The 20,332-nt window shown below is 48.6% G+C and overlaps 1 non-coding gene across 1 annotated transcript; it reads right to left on the reverse strand.

Moving 5' to 3' along the window:
• Window positions 1-12,841: 12,841 nt before the first annotated feature.
• LOC116762956 lies at window positions 12,842-12,903 on the reverse strand. Its single transcript, XR_004352382.1, has one exon. It is a non-coding gene; the product is annotated as a U7 small nuclear RNA (small nuclear RNA).
• Window positions 12,904-20,332: the final 7,429 nt, after the last annotated feature.

Raw genomic sequence — 20,332 nt, forward strand, 5'->3', positions numbered from 1 at the left:
AGAAGAAGTCCTGCTACAGCTGCCGTCTGTGAGCCGTAGACCCAGGAGAACCGCTGGTGTCGTTCCGTCCAAGTCGGAAGCCCTGGGGACCGGGAGAGCCAATGGTGTGAGTCCCATTGAAGGGCAGAAGACACATGTCCTAGGTCAGCAGTCAGGCAGAGAGAGTAGAATTGTTCCTTTCTCGGCCTTTTTGTTCTGTTCAGGCCCTCAAGGAGCGGGTGAGGCCCACCCACACTGAGGAGGTTAATCTGCTTTACTGAGTCTGCTGGTTCAAATGCTAATCTCATCCAGAAACCCCTTCCCAGACACCCCCAGAAATAACGTTTAGCCATAATATCTGGATACTCCATGATGCAGTCAAGCTGGCACGTCACACTCCATCGTGAGTGACTTTGGTCTGTTGTCATGTTTCTGGAGCCCCTGGTTTCCACTCAGTGGTTACTGGTGCTGAACAGGGAAGAACAAATCTGACTCCATATTGGGTCTGTTTCTCTAACCTTTGTATTCTGTTGCTTTTGCTACAAGTTAATCCCGAAAGGGGTTGCCGCCTATAAGCTTAGATTACGCATCACGGCCCATCTCTGGGACCCTGCCTCCCAGGTCATGAGCATTAAGCTAACATACCTTTGTTTAGCTCACAGGAAACATCCTGACCAGGCCCACCTGTGAAGGACTGCAGGGAGGAAGAAATGAACACCCCCCGCCCTGGAGGCTGATGGGAGCCAGGAAATGCTTGGCTTTGCTCCGTCCCCTTTTAGTATAAAAGAAGCCTGCGTTCTAACTCAGGCAAGATGGGTCTTCGGGGCACACGGCCGCTACCTTCTCAGTCTGCTGGCTTTCCAGACGAAGTCTCTCTTTCTCACCTCAGCAGCTCGTCTCTCCGTATCTTGGACTCGGCGACAATGGGGGCTGTGAGAGCAGAACAGATTGATGACAGGATTTCTCCTTTTGAGGAAGAGACACTTCAGGAGGACAGCAGTCTCTGCCCGGACCAGCTCTTGGCTCAAGCGGACATGGTAACTATGACAGCTGATGGAGCTGGATGAACACCCTGAAGATAGCTGGGACCTTCCGGGGAGGAAAGCCTGCAGGGCACCTCCTGGGCTTGGGGCTACTCTCCTCCCCCCCCTCACCTGCTGAACCCCAGCTGACCAGTTTGTGAAGCCACTGCCCGGCAGGACACCAGCTGTCTTTGGAAAGATCTTGCTACGAGCCATTTTCCTCCAGTGATGAAAACATTTCTCAGGAGAATGCACTGCTTTATAGAAACAACCTTTTTCATAAATACAGCCCGTGCCCCACTTGTGTACAGCGGTTGGTGCATTACTGCGATGGAGTGACTCTCCTTAGTTTAGGACGGGGAAGATTTGTGGGGAAAAGTGGTTGGACTTGGGGTGGGACTGGATTTCCTTCTTTCTCTTTATCCGTATCAGCCGGCTGAGTGCGAGAAGCTGTCGAAATCCGTCACCATCACCTGAGCCCCGTTAGCAGGTACGGCCTCAGTGAGAAGGTATAAATGGTCAGAAATTCGGGGTCTGGAAATCGGAGCTATCAGTCTTAGCATCTGCGAGCTCTTTCTGAGAAAACAACAGGCACAGAGAAAGGTACTATTCCTGGAGACTTTCTTTGCTTCCCTCAACTAATGAGGAAAGTTGGAGCCCTTTCCTTTTACTGATGAAGTGCTCACATCTGGGTCTTATTTCAGATCACAATTGCCAGCCTCCAGGTATCACGTTCTGTAAATCTCAGTGAGTCTCGGCTTTTAGGCCAAACTGCCTGACAGTCTTCCGGGTGAGGGACCCAGATAAGACTGGGAGGCTTGAGAATGTAGGGCAATCTTTCGGCTTCACAAGCAGCCAGAATTTGTCATGTTTCTTTTAGCCTCTAACAGGCCTCAGTGTCTTTGTTCCTGAGGGAAAGTTGTGGGCATATAAGGCCTACTGAGCTTCCCCAACTTGTCTCTGTGTCTCAGCTGGTAAACTTTGCCCCTGTTTCATTTTGAATCCATTCTGAAGTTCTCAGAATAAAAGTACCAGCCGGTATATTTGATTTCATAATAATAGCTGACATTCACTAAACACTAATTGTGTGTTCAGGCAGGCTAAGCATTCTGTATGCGTTCCATCAGCAAATGCCCGCTAAAGGCTTTTTTTTTTAATTGAAGTATAGTGGATTTGCAATGTTGTGTTAGTTTCAGGTGTATAGCACAGTGATTCAGTTATTCATAGATATCTATTTTTCAGATTCTTTCCCCTTGTCGGTTACTACAAAAAATTGAATATAGTTTCCTGTGCTGTACCGTAGGTCCTTGCTGGTTGCCTATTTTATATATAGTAGTGTGTATATGTTAATCCCAAACTCCTGCTTTATCCCTCCGCCCTTTCCCCTTTGGTAACCATAGTTTGTTTTCTGTGTCTGGCCCACTAAAGACTCACAGCAGGTGTTACTCACACTCTGCTGACAAGGCCAGAGAAATCTTCCCTAGGCCACCTAGCTAAGGAAGCAGTGAAACCAAAATTGCGAATTACGTTTGTGTAGCTGGAGATTTTAAACAAATTCCCTTATTCATGTTTGACATTGGGAGGACACAAAGGAACTGCTTCAGTTATCCATTGTGAGGTCACAAATCTCCCCCAAACCTAGTGGCTTATAACAACAGTAATTTATTTTTTCTCATGACACTGCCAGTTGACCAGGAGGTCTTGTCTCCCCTGACGGTGAGTTGGCTGGAAGGTCCAGCATGGGCTCACTCCCATGGCCGGCTGTCGGTGCTGGAGGCCAACTGGCGCTGTTAGCTGGACACCTCAGTTCTGTCCTACATGGACCTCTCATGTGGCTGCTTGGGTTTCCTCACAGCAAGGTGACTGGGCTTTAAGAAGGAACGTTCCAAGAAGACAAGCCCCATTGTGAAAGTGCTTAGGAAAACTTCACTTGCTAACGGCCCATGGGCCAAAGTTGGTCTCATGGCCAAGCCCTGGGTCAATGTGGGAAGCTTTACAAGGACATGGATCTTGAGAGCTGGGGTTCACTGGGGTGGGGGTCATCAATAACAGTTGGACTGCAGGCATGATGGGCTATTATTATTAATATTATTTTGCCTGAAAAGCATCCTTCTTTCCCCTTCAGGCTAATAGCAAAGCTCACGGATTAGCGTTTCATGTTGCGTTTACGGCCCTTCGCATATAAGTTCTGATATTTTGAGCAGTGATGTTTAGGCTGTAAACGGATCAGTAGTTGGCTAATTCATTTATTAATTTAGTGAGAGTCCAGTGAGCGTTCACTTATTAACACACTTGATAGCTTGTGTAATAATCACAGAACCCTAGCAGGAGGTGTTATTGTCTCTGCTTTACAGGTGAGGAGGTGCAATCACCTGGCCCAGGTCGCACACCTGGTTCTCAGCAGATCTGGTCAGAGCGTCTGCTGGGCCCCAGAGCCGCGCTCCTTGTCGTGTCGCCCCCCCCGCCCCCCCCCCACCCGTGCTGAACACACACTGGGGAGCTGAGGAATCAACAACACAGGCCGCCTGAAGGCTGCGGGGAGGAGTAAAGATCTTTTAAAAGTGAATTGCAGTTAAGTTGAGGAGGAAGCTCGTGGCAGCAAACGTCTGTAGCCTTTGGCTAATTTCTTGCTGATGTGTTAGACTCGTGGGCCTAGTCTTCACCCTTCTGCATCTCTAACTGTTTTTAAAAACAACATATAAAAGGGGACTTCCCTGGCGGTCCAGTGGTTAAGGCTCCGCGCTTCCATTGCAGGGGGCGAGGGTACCGTCCCTGGTCGGGGAACTAAGATCCCACGTGCCGTGTAGTGCGGCCAAAAATATTTGAAAACAGAGCAACTACATATAAAATATACGCAGCATAGGGCTCCCCTGGTGGCGCAGTGGTTGAGAGTCCGCCTGCCGATGCAGGGGACGCGGGTTCGTGCTCCGGTCCGGGAAGATCCCACATGCCGCGGAGCGGCTGGGCCCGTGAGCCATGGCCGCTGAGCCTGCGCGTCCGGAGCCTGTGCTCCGCAACGGGAGAGGCCACGACGGTGAGAGGCCCGCGTACAGCAAAAAAAAAAAAAAAAATATATATATATATATATACACAGCATAAAATGTACCAGCTTAACCAGTGACAGGCGTCCAGCTCAGTGGCATGACGTACACGGGCACTGTTGTGTGACCACCACCACTGATGCGCGAACTCTCTCATCATCCCAGATGGAAACTCCTGGCCCTCGAAGACTTCTGAGCGGAAGAATTATTGGTGCCTTTTGAAACTTTATTTGGAAGGGAAGTGCCGGGTAAGTGCCCTTCATCTGGGTGCCCTGGGCTGGTCAGGAATGGGCACCTCAAAATCCCATCAGGTTGCCTCTGGAAGTCTTCCTAAAGTTCAGAGGTGCCCCGTGGGGTTCAAGGTCAGTGAAAAGGAAGCCACGGTCGGGGGTGTCAGGAGGTCGCTGGAGGGAGGTGGTCGTTATGGGCCAAATGGTGTCTCCCAAAATTCACATGTTGAAGTCCTAACTCACCAACTCCACTACCACCACCTGCACCTCAGAAGGTGAATGTGCTTGGAGATTAGGCCTTTAAAGAGGTGATTAAGGTAAAATGATGTCACGTGGGTGGGACCTAAAGCCAGTGTAACTGGCATCCTCGTTAAAAAGGGAAATTAGGACTGACATACACAGAGGGAAGACCCTGTGAGGACACAGGAGACGGCCGTCTACAAGCCCAGGAGAGAGGCCTTGGAGAAACCAGCCCTGTGACACCTTGATCTTGGACGTCCGGGCTCCAGAACTGTGAGCACGTAAATTCTGTGGATTAAGCCACTCCGTCTGGTGGTGCTTTGTTTTTGTCCACGCAGACTAACGTAGTGGGGAAGGACCTTGAGGCTTGGGGGCCAGCAAAGCTGTGGACCTCAGTCCTAAGAGGGGCCGAGGGGGAGGTACCTGGTGGTCACTTGGTGAGCAGTGGTTTCAGGGAAAGCGGTGGAGGTCATTCTTAAATGCTCCTACTGCGTGGTTCACTTGCTCTCGGTCAAAAGACCACGATGTGATTCCAAAACCTGGATGCAGACCCGGAGGGCCATGGATTTCTGAGAGAGGCGAACTCTGAACTGTGGTTCCCCCGACAAGGACAGAAAGATGGAACAGTGACTGTCAGCCCCGAGTCTACAAGCTGGGCTGCAGCCCTTCGGATTTTTAAAAAATAATTTGAAATTGTGGCAAAAACACAGCATAAAATCTACCTTCTTAACCATGTTTAAGTGTACAATTCAGTTACGTTAGCTACACTCCCACTGCCGGGCAGCACGTCTCCAGGAAGTCGTCATCTTGCAAAACGGAAACTCTGTACCCACTGAACAACAGCTGTCCTTCCCCTCCCACAGCCCCTCAGGTTTTAAAGGGCGAACCCGTTGAGCGTGGAATTCTGCCAGCCTGGAGAGGCTTGGCTTTGGGGTTGCTGAGTGTCCTGGACTCTTCTTCTCTACGTCGTGCGGGTCCACGTGTGATATCTAAGGACGGAATTCTGACCAGTGCCTGCAGTGAGGGAGATTAAAATCACAGTGGTTTACCTGCGGGCATCGCTCACTTGGTTCCCAGCGACCCCATGCGTAGAGACAGGAATGGGGTCCCAGTTCAGCAAGTCTGTGCATTGACTGAGCTTCTCTTTACCTGTCATCCCGAGGCCGCAGGCCCCAGGCCCTCACCCTCACCGGGGCCGGAGGCACATGGCGCTGCCTTCCTGGCTCCCAGGAACCTGCCTCGGTGTCAGCGAGACAGAACTGGCGGCGGCCGAGCGCGGGGCTTGGTCCTTAGCTCACGGTGCACATCACGCACGCCCGTGTGATGGGGTAAAAGCAAAACAAAAAGGGGGGGACACTTCCCTGGCAATAAATGAAGCAGAGACCCAGCGGCCACAGGCCTCTGCTTCCCACTCCTGAGGGAAGCACAATGGGCAGGAGGATGGGGGAGAAAGGAGCATGTTGGGGGTCAGAGCTCCTGGATCAGAGCCCCTCGAAGGGTCTTTTGGCCAGGCCCGTCGTGGGAGGGGTCTCCAGTCCTCAGCGGGGCAATAGGGGAGCAGCCGGGATGGCGGGAGCGAGGGGACCACTGGGCCCTTCTTGGACACCATCCCAGAAGGTGAGAGTCCCACCTGCTCTGTCAGGGCTGGGCTTTGGCCATCGGGCTCCTGGGATTCGTGGGAGGGAAGTGGACGAATCCACACCTGCCCGGGGATGCACTTCCATCGGCCACTTGTCCATGGTGTTGGCAGCAACTGGCCGGAACAGACACTCGCGGTGCAGGCCCAGATGCCAGGACAGGTTGTGGAGAAAGCAGCTTCACGTTTCTCGACCCTCTGTAGGTAAAGCAGAGGGCAGAAGGGGAGCCACTTGAAATACCTGAAATATCTGAGGTAGGTTTATGGGTAAAAATTTCTTTCACAAGATGCAGTTTTTCAAGAGGAAGCAGTTTCTCTTTTCACCACGATGGAGACTTCCCAGCACTTGGGGAAGGTCGTGGTCACCTCCTTGCTGTCCTTTAGCCTAGGAAACTGACAAAGGGGCAGAAGGGGATTGATTTGTCCACCTCCTTCTTCCCTAGAGACAGCAGACAGCAAGTTGCCACTTGGCCTGAACCCAAGGCCTGTGTGACCAACAGCGTAGACCCAAGCAAAGCCGGCAGGACAAGAATTGTTCCTGCACGAGCTCGCTTTCAGCCGCGGGGTCGGGGGCTGCACCCCCCCCCACTTCTCTGGGGCCTTTCAAAGCAGCTACCTTCCTGCCTCAGGCACTTTCGGGAGAAAAGAAATGCATATTTAAAGGAGGCTGAATTTCATGTAAAAACAAGGCTCAGGCCCAGCTGTGAGGGCCCAGCCAGAGAGGGAAAACATCCATTTAAATATTTGGTTTGCATCCAAAATCCACTCCACCGGAGACCTGGCACTTACCACAGCCTGCTGACCTGCCTGAGAAACAACGCAGACGTTTCTGGTGTGCCTAGGAGGAAGCCTTGACTCCTCGGGACCCCAGAGCCAGAAGCACCCGTCCGGCCCAGGATGCTGGTCGGCCAAGTTCAGCCGAAGCCAGAGCTACCCCAGCCAGTGCTTTCGCTGCTCTGTGGCCGGAGCTTCCTCGGTCACAGCCTAGTAGGGCCCTGAGGCCTCAGGGGGTGGCAGAGCTTCCCCATTGTTTTCTGATGCTCCCTTTGGATCCCCGAGCAGCAGATTTCTGAGTTTTCCTGCCCAAACCCAAGACCACCCGTGAAGAATCAGCCGCGGTGTGCAAAGCCATTCCATTTTGCAACTGCTGTTTCCATTCAGAGTTTTCTGGAATTCCGGCGGCTGCCGCCAGTAGGTTCATGCCTTTTGTCCTCAGGCTTGAAGGGCACTGGGACCTCTGAGGTGAGGATATGGGGGAGAAGGGCCTGACTGTATCAGAGATCAGGGCAGCACCCCAAAGTGGAGCCTCCCAGACACTCAGCTGTCCCCCAGGGGCCAAGGTACCATTTGTGAAAAAGCAAAGCACGAGAAATGCAAATAATACAAACCTCCTCCCTCCTCCCATGCCTGGCAATAACAGGTGCCCAGTAAATGGCAGCTGAATTGAATTCTTTGTTGGAAAGAACTGCTTCACTGACTGCAGACTCCTCCCCCATCCCTGCAGGGTTCAGGAAGGCCAGGTTACTCTCGCCTCCTAGACTGAGCGCTACCAAGTCCCTGCCACGTGCATTTTAAGAAACATTTTGCCAATCAAGAGTGCTGGAGACGTTTTGTCCCCGATATTCAAATATGCATGTCAAGGAGGAAAGCAAACTATAGAAGTCTTTTTCAAATATTTATTTATTTTCATTGTGGTAAAATACACAACATAAAACTTTCCATCTTGAGCAATTTCAGGTGCACTGTTCAGTGGCGTTACGTACATTCACACCGCTGTGCGCACGTCCAGAACTTTTTTCTTCTGGCAAAACTGGAATTCTGTCCCCATTAAACCACACACGCCCTCCTCCCCCAGCCCCCCGCCACCACCCTTCTACTTTCTTCTCAATGAATCTAATGACTCTGGCAATGTCATATACACGGAAAGAAAACTTTTTTTTTTTTTTTTTGCCGTACGCAGGCCTCTCACTGTTGTGGTCTCTCCCGTTGCGGAGCACAGGCTCCGGACGCGCAGGCTCAGCGGCCATGGCTCACGGGCCCAGCCGCTCCGCGGCACGTGGGATCTTCCCGGACCGGGGCACGAACCCGTGTCCCCTGCATCGGCAGGCGGACGCTCAACCACTGCACCACCAGGGAAGCCCCGAAAACTTTTTTTTTTAATTTAGAAAAGATCTTGGGGCTAAGGAGAGGATAATCTTTTCAGGCACAAAATCAAAATTTCTGTTCTGTTAAATCACAGTGACGGAGTCCTGTGGTGCGCCTCCCAGGCGCCAGCCTTTCTCTTGGTCACACGAGAGGCGGGAGTGAGGGTGACCAGGGTCTGTGTTTCTGGGGGCCTCTGGGCCCTTGTCTCGGAGCCTGAGTCTATCCGCTGGAGTGCTCTCACCCAGTCCACCTGCTCCACACACGGTGACCCTGTGGCCCTGACCTTTCGCTCCCTCCCTCCCTCCCTCCCTCCCTCCGGCCCGCGTACCGCAAAAACAAAACAAAACAAAACAAATCCCATCCGTGTTTCCCTGTCACAGGATGGAACTCTAGCTCATTAACTTGGTGCCAAGGCCCTCCAAGACCCCACTGCAGGTCCCTTCGCCTCAGCTCCAAGCTCCACACTCCAGCCCCTCCTGGGACCCTGGGGGCTGCCCGCTCCCCCTGTACTGTCTCACGGTCCTGGGACTCTCTTGTCTGTCCTGACTGCTCTTCTGCTTTTCTGTCATATCCTTTTTTTTTTTTTTTTGCGGTACGCAGGCCTCTCACTGCTGTGGCCTCTCCCGTTGCGGAGCACAGGTTCCGGACGCGCAGGCTCAGCGGCCATGGCTCACGGGCCCAGCCGCTCCACGGCATGTGGGATCTTCCCGGACCAGGGCACAAACCCGTGTCCCCTACATCAGAAGGCGGACTGTCAACCACTGCGCCACCAGGGAAGCCCCCAGACTGAGTCTTGATCCCTCCATCGCATCCTGGGTGCTCTCAGTGCTGGATGCCTGGCTGACTGACTGGTCTCATTTCATCCTTACAACCCTGGGAGGCGGGTACTGTCTTTGCCCCCAGGTCACAGATGAGGAAATGGAGGGCTATTTGAAGCGTTTGTATCATCACCTTGTATGCTAATCTGTTGCTGTAGCTTCCTGCCCTTGAGAACAGGAGCCGTATCTAATTTATTTTCGGATCTCCAAGGCTTAGCATAGACCCTGATAAGAAGTAGTTGCTACATAGAACAGAGCAGAATAGAACAGAACATCTCACCAGGCCAACTGGCCCAGCAAAAGCAGATGTCTCAGCCTCCTGGCCTGAATTCTGCCCTTGTCCGGCCCAGGGCTGGCCTTAGGGGTAAACTCAGAACTGGGGTCCGTATGGGGTCATTTCTGGCTCTACTAAAGGCACCCTCCCACAATAGAAAGCACCTTTCCTATCATCTCTAGCAAGCTTCACAGCTATCTCTTTAACTGGATGAACACCTTCATTCCATGAGTAAAAGTAAAGATGTAAAAGAAAATATAACCATTTTCCCCCTTTCTCTGCTTGGTATTTCCCAATTTTACCCACTGTTGAATTTGTTGATTTGGAGACTGACCCTTCCCTTTATCCATTTATTCCAGAATCCATAGTGCTCTGGGTTTGTTTTAAAGCCACGAAGAAAGCAGGTATCTTTGAAAGGTGTGTGTATAAACACTACCCGGAAGCCAGTGTACGGAAAGCGCTTTATTATTTTATATGGTGCAGGAAGAGCCAGCGGGGCGAATCACGAGGGTTTGTTTTACATGTGGTGCGTCTTAATCAGTCAGAAGCACCATAGAAGCAGGAGGTTTTTACAATAAACTTAAAAAGAGTGGAAGTGTAATGTACATACAGAAAAGCCACAGACAAGAGTACAGCCTGATGTCTTGTACGAAGTGAGCACGTCTGGATCACCGGCCCCCAGGTCAAGAGATGGAGTATTACCACAGCTCCTCCCCCTAGGCACCCACCTCCGAGCGCTAAGGTCATCGCTATGCTGACTTCTAACACCATAGGTTCGTTTTGCCTGGTTTGCACGTCATGTAAATGGAACCGTGCAGTATATGCGTTCCTTTGAATCTGGCTTCTTTTGCTTAACATTATGCTGGTGGGATTCAGCAGCTACGCACAGCTGTTGTTAATCCATTTCCATTACTGTAAGAATCCCTTTTACAGATATATTACGATGTATGCATCCACCATTCTCCTGTCGATGGACATTTGAGGCTATTGGAAAGAGCGCTGCTGTAGATGTCCTAGTACACATCATTGGTGGCAGTCCATACACATTCCCATTGGGTCTATGCCCAGGAGCGGGTTTCTGGGTAGGAGGGTATGCCCGGCCTTCGTGGATACTGCCAAAGAGTTTTCCAAAGTGGTTGTGCTATTTTACATTCCCACCTGCAGTGGATGAGCGTTTCAGTTACTACAGATTCTCCCCAACACTTGGCATGAACGGTCTTTTTCATTTTAGCCATTCTGGTAGGTGTGCATTGATTTCTGGCTGTGCTTTAAATTTGTCTGATGACTTGTGAGGTTGGGCATTTTTTGTGTATTTCTTGGCCATTTGTATTTCTTTTTTGGTGAAGTCCCTGCTCTTTTCTTTCTTTAATTAACTTGACTGTGTTACTTTACTGTGGTAACATATACATAACATCAAGTTTGTCACTGCTAAGGGTACAGTTCAGTGGTATTAGTATATTCATATTACGCTGTAACCATCACCACCATCCATTTCCAGCTGTTTGTCTCTTATGCCCTTTTTTCAATTGGGTTATCAGCCTTTTTCTTATTAATTTGTAGGAATCCTTTACATATCCTGGATACCAGTCCTTCGTCTGTTTTATAAATATTATGAATATGCTTCTTCCTCTGAATTACCTTTTCACTCTCTTATGGATGAAAAGAATTCCTAATTTTACAATTGGAAAGCTTCTGCACAGCAAAAGAAATGATCAACCAATGAAAAGGCAACCTATGGAATGGGAGAAATATCCGCAAAACACGCATCTGATAAGGGACTAATATCCAAAATATATAAGGAGGACTTCCCTGGTGGCACAGGGGTTAAGAATCTGCCTGCCAATGCAGGGGACACGGGTTCGAGCCCTGGTCCAGGAAGATCCCACATGCTCGGGAGCAACTAAGCCCGTGCGCCACAACTACTGAACCTGCGCTCTAGACCCCACGAGCCACAACTACTGAGCCTGTGTGCCACAGCTACCGAAGCCCGTGCGCCTAGAGACTGTGCTCCGCAACAAGAGAAGCCACTGCAAAGAGAAGCCCACACACTGCAACACAGTAGCCCCCACTCACCACAACCAGAGAAAGCCTGCAAATAGCAATGAAGACCCAACACAGCCAAAAATAAATTAAAAAAAAACTATATAAGGAACTCATGCAACTCAACAGCAGAAGAATAATTCATTTAAAAAATGGGCAGAGAATCTGAATAGACCTTTTTTTTCAAAGAAAACATACAGATTCCAACAGGTACAGGGGAAAGGGTGCTCAACATCACTCATTGTCAGGAAATGCAAATTAAAACCACAATGAACTATCACCTCACACCTGTTAGAATGGCTATTATCAAAAGACAAGAGATAACAAGTGCTGGAGAGGGTGTGGAGAAAAGGGAACCCTCCTGCACTGCTGGTGGGAATGTAAATTGGTGCAGCCACTATGGAGAACAGTATGGAGGTTCCTCAAAAAATTTAAATAGAACTACCATATCATCTAGCAATTCTACTTCTCAGTATTTATCTTAAGGAAATAAAAACACTAACTGAAAAAGATATCTGCACCCCCATGTTCATTGCAGCATTATTTACAATAGCCAAGGCATGGAAACAACCTAAGTGTCCATCAGTGAATTAATGCGTAAAGAAGATGTCATAAACAAACAAACATACAATGGAATATCATTCAGTCATAAAAAAGAAGGAAACCCTGCCATTTGTAACAACATGGATGGACCCTGCGGGCATGCTAAGTGAAATATGTCAGACAGAGAAAGACAAATACTGCATGATCTCTCTTATACGTGGAATCTAAAAAAAAAAAACAAAACAGCAAAGCCAAGTTCATAGCTACAAGGAACAGATTGGTGGTTGCTAGAGGTGAGGGAGGTGGCTAGTGTGTGGGGAGGAGAAAGGGGTAAAGAGATTCAAAAGGTGCATGTTTCCAGTATAAAATAAATAACTCCTGGGGATGTAATGTGTAGCATGGTGACTATAGTTAACAATACTGTATTGCATATATGAAAGTTGCTAAGAGACTAGATCTTTAAAATTCTCATCACAAGAAAAAAAATGTAACTGTGGTGACGGATGTTAACTTAACGTGGTGATCATTTCATAACATATGCACATATCAAATCATTACGTTGTGTACCATGAGCTTATACAATGTTATATCTCAATCATATCTCAATCAAACTGGGGGAAAAAAGAAATTTTTATTGACCTTTTCCTTTTGGGTTAGTCTTTTTTGTGTCCTGTCAAACAAATCCTTACCTGTCTCCTGAGGAGTTTTTAAAATCTGCACATGCCTATTAAGCCCTACTTTGTTTCTTTCTTTTCTTTTCTAAGTGAAAGCAGGTTTATTGAGAGAGATACCCATTCCATAGGCAGAATGCTGTCCGTCTAAGAAGGTGACAGCCGTCAAACCCTACTTTTCTGATGCTTTTTTTTTTCCCCCTTGGGTTTCCCAGTGTGGACCAGGAAACCTGCTTGACATCTTCTAAAAGAGCTGTAACGCTCTGATGCTTATTTGTGTCAGAAGCGAACTAGGCCTTTCACAGATGTAATTTCTTATTTTGCGGGAAAACACTATGTTCCTCATCATTAGCCCAAACCCGGGCACGAACCATATGCTGGACCATTTCCACGGCCACCACACGTCCGGACAGCCTTCCTGCATTGGAGGGGATGGGTCTGGGTAGAGGAGGGAGAGAGCCAGGCGGCACCCGTTCCCGGCCCCACCTGCACCCTGCAAGCGTGGGGCGCCGGTGGGAACAGGCATGATGTCCTCGGGACAGAGCCAAGCCAGAGACATCCTTGTGCAAACAGACTGAGGGTGGAGAAGCATCTGTTTACGCTGACCTGGAGCTCCAGGGGCCGCGTGGACTGGGAAAGGGGTGAAACCGCGGGTGATGAGTCAAACCCATTTCACCTGCCGCCGTTGCTAATCAAGGTCGCTTGAAGACTTGCATGTTCTCCACGCAGCACGTAGCCTAAAAAAAAAAGATGTTGGCCTGAGTTGTTTTCCAGAATCTTGGAGTCACCTGTGTCTAGTTTGAGCTCAGCTGGTTAAGGCTGGATGGGACCACCGGCCCTCCAGGTGGGCATGCGCGAGTGTCCGCTCGATGACCTCTTGAACGTGCAGAGGCCTGTAGCTTAGTTACGCCTGCGCAGAATCTCGGTGCCGCAGCTTTTTCCAATCACCTTTCCCCACGCTCCCCGCCCTCTACCGCCCGGGCTTCTTTATTCCACATCCCATAAATACCCCAGCCGCTAGCCTTTCGGGAGGCGCGTTTGAGGTTTGTCCTGCCGTCTCGTCGCTCGGCTGCTGTATGAGTGAACCCTCGCTTTGCTGCAGGCCTCGGCGCCGCAGCGTCTGGGCTTGCTGCGCCTCGGGCCAGACGGACTTGGTGCAGTAAGAGGGGCGGATGGAGGGAAGATCCGGCAAACGGAGGGGCAGAGCTGACAAGGTTGAAGCTCCGGCGGAGAAGGGAGTGGACGTCCTGTTGAGCAGCTAAGTGATGCAGGAGCGAGAGGCAGGTTGCAGCGGCCGGCTCCCAGCGTCCTCTTGCTGCGGTTGTTTGGGTGCCAGAACCAGCCAGGAGCCCCACGCGGCCGGGAGCCTGCCGGGAAAGGAGGGGAGGGTTGCCGCCATGTGGGCAGAGGCTGGTTGGGCTGGCCTGCAGGTAGGGCTGTTCTGGGGGAGACTCCCGGGAGGTGGCCCCGCACCAGCCTTTCATCTGCATGTGTCTCTTGTTTCTCTCGCTCTCCGGGAACTGAGAATTTTAAACGCTACGCAAGGCCCAACCTACAAAAAGAAAGTACGTATTTGCCCGCTGGGCTCGGAACTGGTATGATACGTGGTTGCAGATCTTATTTGTGATAAAAAGCGCATCGGTGGCTTCTGGGGGAGAGGTAGGGTGGGGAGGGGCAGGAGGGTGGGTTACAAGGAGGCTCGAGGAAACTTTGCGGTGATGGAGACGGTCACACTTGATTAAGGTGATGATGTCCCCGGCGTACATGCTAGGGGAAATATGTCAGAGAAAGACGAATACTGTATGATCTCACTTATTTGTGGAATCTAAAAGAAAAACAACAAACCAAAGCTGGTGTAAAAATGTATCAAGTCGTACACTTAAAATGTGCTGTTTATTGCGTGTCAATTACCCCTTGAAGCTGTTAAACCTCCTAACACAGGTGTAGGTAGTTTGCAATGAGGTGGTTCAAATTACACTTCAGTCACTTGGGTACACGCTTTTCTCCCCAAACCTGCTCCCTTACAGGAGCTGTAGGTTCTTCCAAGTGTCCTGGTCACAAGAGACCAACACCTAGAAGCTGATTCAGGAGCTTCAGCGTGATTGCCGACACCGCTTTTATGTGTTAGGATTCCAGGAAGGTCCAAGCCAAGGAGAGGCCTTGCCGGACGTACATGGTAGGAAAGACACAATCCCGCGTCTCCTGCGCACCTACAGCTACTACGCACGCAGTCGCCGGAGCCTGTGGCTTGAACTTTAAAATCTGCAGGGCCCACGACCAGCATTTCCGTCCTCCTCACAGGTAATGGGATGGTCTTTCCTCCTTCCTGGGAAAATTGGAAATTGAGAGGTGGGGGATGGGAGTGAAAAACCCTCTGGAACGAAGCACACCTGGGTTCCTGGGCAGCTGAGGGCTGGTGCTGCTGTGATAGCCACACACTTTGACTGAATAAGAATTACAGGTCATTTCTCCTCTCCAAACTGTGTTTATGTGATAGTTTCTCACTCCAGGATGTTGTGAACTCCAGAGTAATAAAGCTTTCTGGTAACAAAGGAAGTAAGTGGGAACTGTCGCAACTAACAGACTGCTCCTAACAAAAATTTACAGCAAAGTGTAAATCAACGGACTTTTTTTCATTTTACCCAAATTGTGTGGGTCTAGGAGAGTGCTTGGGAGGGTCCTTGATGGGCTGACCTGCTGCCATGGGGGGTTTGCCCCAGTCTATTTGAGCTGTGCTCTCAATCTTTCTGTGGATTAACAGTTGCTACCAGGCAGCCGGCCCAGGTCTTTGGCAAAGGATCAGAGGCAGGCAGACGGGTCTCCATGTCGGGATCAGATCCTCATCAGCGCAGCCCTCAACTGTCTGAGCTTCAACCCCAGAGCAAAAGGAGGGAGAATGCTGAGCCCCCAAGCAAGACGCTAGAAAGGTCCCCCCCATCCCCAAACACCTAGCCGTGGACTCCAGGTGACCAAGGGCCTGAGGTGTGAACTGTCTGCTTCACAGTGAAATCTGAAAAGGTCATGTCGTATGCCAGTGGCCCCTGCCCCAACATGAGGACGTCTAGCCTGGCAAACTGGAGGCCGTTCTAAGGAAGGACCCCCTGGAGCTGTGAGTCGGAACAAGGCTGGTACTTGTATCTCTGAGGGCGTGTGTTTCCAAATATTCAGGCAGGTGCCCTTTGGAAATCTGGGTGACGTTTCTCAAGATGGGGACAAAAGGGGCGTTCCACCAACAGGTGTATTTTATAAGAACGAGTTATATAAACACTCCTCTAAAATTGAAACCACTTAACGCTAATTTGAGAAGTAAGTTTCTCAGTGGCACCTTCTAGAAATAACAAGTGATAGCAAAACCAAGTTTGTATGTTCTGTGCTTTTGTTTTGGGTTTTTTTGGCTGCACTGCGTGGCATGTGGGATCTTAGTTCCCTGCCCATGGATTGAATCAAAGCCCTTGGTAGTGAAAGCATGGCGTCCTAACCCCTGGAGCGCCGGGGAATTCCCTTGTGCATTTGTAACTATCCCTCACCCCCCAAATCGACTTGGTTCTTGGTTTGGGTAATGGGAGTGAGATGCCAGGCTGGAGTCAGGAGGGAGGGTGCATATTCCAAATGAGCTTGGTTCCTGAGTTTAAGACGGTGAGTAGCAGAAGTTTATGTAACAAAAGATCTAAAAACTGACTTTGGCTCGTGAGCTCTTGAGAGCAAGGACACGTGTAACGGCATACGTGTAACACATGTACAAACGCTTCTAAAATTCAAGAGGCAACGTCACGTTCACATCTGTTTCCAGGCAAAATCAAGTCTAGTTCTCAGCTGCTTGTTTGCAGAGGGCGTGAAGTGCAGGTGCTCCCGGCTCCTTCCCCAGCTGCATGCACCTGGCCCCTGGGGTGTGCGGAGCCCAGGGGACAGTGCGGGGCAGAGGACCCTGGGGTGGCTGGAGCCCAGGGGCCAGTGAGGGGCAGAGCTACGCTCCTGGGTGTGATTTGGTTACTGTCAAATACCTGCTCCAACCCTTACGAGGGGGTGACCTTAGGGAAATCACGTAACCTCCCTAAGTCTGTTTTCTCACCTGAAAACTGGAATAGGTTATGATTCTAACATAGAGATGGCTGAATGATTCCTACTCTAAGTAGTAAACACTCATTGTATGAATATACACCATGTCACTGATGACACATTGAGTTGCACCGATGTCCGTTGTACGGGCATAAAACCATCTATGTATCCAGTTCCTTATAAAGTGATGTGTGGTTTTTTGGGTTTTTCTTTCTTCTTTGTTTTTTGGGGTTTTTTTGGCCGTGCAGCATGGCTTGCGGGATCTTAATTCCCCGACCAGGGATCACACCTGTGCCCCCTGCAGTGGAAGCACTGAGTCCTGGCTACGGGACCTCCTGGGAATTCCCCAAAGAGATGTTTAAATGCAGAGAATAAACAGAGAGGGCCTCTCTCCTCACTGGCTCTGGTGGTAAATGCCCCTCAGTTCCCTGGTTCGTGGGTGGCTCTTCAGGGCCACCACAGCTCTGCAGCAGGCTTCCCCAGAGTGAGCAGGGAGAGGCAGAGAGCAAGTCCCAGTATCTCACAGTCCGATCTCGGGAGTGACAACCTGTTAACTTCTGCTGTTTTCCACTTGTCTTAAAAAGTTGCTGGGTCCAGTCCCCACGGAAGAGGAGGGTGCGAGTCCCCAGAGGTGCGATCAGTGGGAGGAAATTTAGAAGTCTCCGTACTCACACTTGGAAACTCAAAAATAAAACACAAAACCAGTTACATGACTGAATATCCCACCTCCGTTGAAGACGCAGGAAAGTCAGGTGCTATCAGTTGCGGAGATGTGCCAACATCTCCCTTGATTTGCACTTGTCTGTTTTCTGGAGTAGCAACGTCAGTTTTTGCTTTATATGTTGAGGATAGGTGAGTAGGTACACATTTGGAATTGTTTTGTCTTTTAGTAGAACTCAGTCAGCTGTCATTCTGAAGTAAAGCTTTTTTTCTAACATGTTTTTTTTGTGTGTGTGTGTGCGGCATGTGGGATCTTCCCGGACCGGGGCACGAACCCGTGTCCCCTGCATCGGCAGGTAGACTCAATCACAGCACCACCAGGGAAGCCCCTAACATGCTTTTATAACAGATATTTTGGTGTTAATGCGGCTATACCAGTTGTTTTGGGGTTTTTTTTGGTTAGTATTTACACAGTATATATTTTCCACTTCACCTTCAACTCTTCAGTTGTAGATGTTTGTAAAGAGCATATACGTACATCTAGACTTCTTCACACAAGCATTTAGTCTCCCTTCACTTAACATATTAATACTTTGAGCTAAAAGCCACATCAGCTATGTTTATTATTTGTCCATTTTCATTCCTTATTTTGGATCAATTAAATATTTTCCCACTTTTTCCCTATGTTGAGAGGATGTGTACATTTTAAAAAATGGAGAGGGCTTCCCTGGTGGTGCAGTGGTTGAGAGTCCGCCTGCCGCTGCAGGGGACACGGGTTCGTGCCCCGGTCCGGGAGGATCCCACATGCTGTGGAGCGTCTGGGCCCGTGAGCCATGGCCGCTGAGTCTGCGCGTCCAGAGCCTGGGCTCCGCAGTGGGAGAGGCCACAAGGGTGAGAGGCCCGTGTACCGCAAAAAATAAATAAATAAAAATAAAATAAAAAACGGAGAATCCAAATACCATAAAATTAACTTTTAAAGTGTAATATTCAATGGTTTTTAGTATATTCATAAGGTTGTGCAAAAATCTCTAATTTCAGAACGTTTTCACTCCCCGGTTAAAACCCTGTGCTTGCTAGCAGTCACCCCTCTTGCTCTCGCCCCCCTCGGTCCCTGGCAACTACCAATCTCCTTTCTGTTTCTATGGACTTGTCTGTTTGGGCATCTCATCTAAATGGAGCCATGCAACATGTGGCCTCTTGTGTCTGCTTTTTCCACTTAGCATGATGTTTTTGAGGCTCAGCCACATTGTGGCGTGTATCAATACTTCATTCCTTTTTATTGCCAACTAGCTTTCCATTACTTGGCTATATACCGTATTCTGTTTATCCATTCATCCGTTAATGGACATCTCAGTTGTTTCTACTTTTTGACTGTAATGAATAATGGTGCTAAGAACATTTGTGTACAAGTATTTGAGTATTTGTTTTCAGTTTTCTTGGTTATATAATTGGGAATGGAATTGTAGAATTATATAGTAACTCTGTGTTTAACTTTTTTTGTGGAACTATCAAGCTATTTTCCCACAGTGGCTGTACCAATTTATCTTCCTGCTAGCAGTATAGGTTTCCAGTTTTTCCACATTTTCATCAATGTTGGGTGTTTTCCATTTTTTCCATTATAGCCATCCTAGTATATTGAAGTGGTATGTGATTATGGCGTTTTTAAAAATGTTTATTTATTTGGCTGTGCTGGGTCTTTAGTTGCAGTATGCAGGATCTAGTTCCCTGACCAGGGATCAAACTTGGGCCCCCTGCATTGGGAGCATGGAGTCTTAACTGCTGGACCACCAGGGAAGTCCCTTATTAAGGTTTTGATTCGCATTTCCCTAATGATTAATGATACGAATATCTTGTCATGTGCTTACTGGCCATTTGTATATCCCTGGAGAAATGTCTATTCAGATCCTTTGCCCATTTTTAAATTGTGTTGTTTCTTTACTGTTGAATTGTAAGAGTTACATGTTCTGGACATTAGACCCTCGTAGCATTTATAATTTGCAAAAAGCTTCTCTAGTCTGTGAGTTGCCTTTTCACTTTCTTGGTAGTGTTATTTGAAGTACAAAGTTAAAAAAAATTTTTTTTGATGAAGTCCAACTTATTTTTTTCCTTGGTTATGCTTTTAGTGTCATACCTAAAAAAATTATTGCCTAATCCAAGATCATGAGAAGTTATACCTCTGTCTTCTGAAAGTTTTATATTTGTAGGTCTAGATTTAGTTTTGTTTTTAATCCATTTTGAGTTTTGTTCATGGTGAGTCCAACTTGATACTTTTGCACGTAGATATCCAGTTGTCCCAGAATCATTTATGAAAAAGACTCTTCTATCCCCACTGAGTGATCTTGGCATCCTTGTTGAAAATCAGTTGATTATAGATGTAAGGATTTACTTCTGGACTCTGTTTCATTCCATTGATCCATATGTCTTTCCTTATGCCAGTACCACACTGTCTTGATTGCTGTAGCCCTGCAGTAAGTTTTGAAATTGGGAAGTGTGAGACCTCCAACTTTGACTTCACTTTCAAGATTGAATTGGCTATCCTGGATCCCTTGCATTTTCATATGAATTTTAGGACTAGCTCATCCATTTCTGCAAAAAAGCCAGTTGGAATTTTGATAGGGATTTCACTGAATCTGTAGACAAACTTAGTTTTGCCAGTTTGCCAGTGTTAAGTCTCCCAATCCATATGAACGTCTGTCTATTTATTTAGGTTGCCTTTAATTCTTTCAGCAGTGTTCTGTAGTTTCCAGTGCACAGGTCTTGCACTTCTTTGGTTAATTTATTCCTAGTAATTTTATTTTTTGATTCTTTTGTAGATGGAATTGCTTTCTCAATTTCATCTTCAGCCTGTTTATTGCTAGCGTATACAACAGCTAGCGATACAATTGACTTTTGTATATTGGTCTTGTATCCTGCAACCTTGTCTACTCTCTGGGCAACTTGCAGATGTAGAACACAGCATTAACTATAAGTTGGGGTT

This window comes from Phocoena sinus, chromosome 11 (genome assembly GCF_008692025.1).
Source record: "Phocoena sinus isolate mPhoSin1 chromosome 11, mPhoSin1.pri, whole genome shotgun sequence".
NCBI lineage: Eukaryota > Metazoa > Chordata > Mammalia > Artiodactyla > Phocoenidae > Phocoena > Phocoena sinus.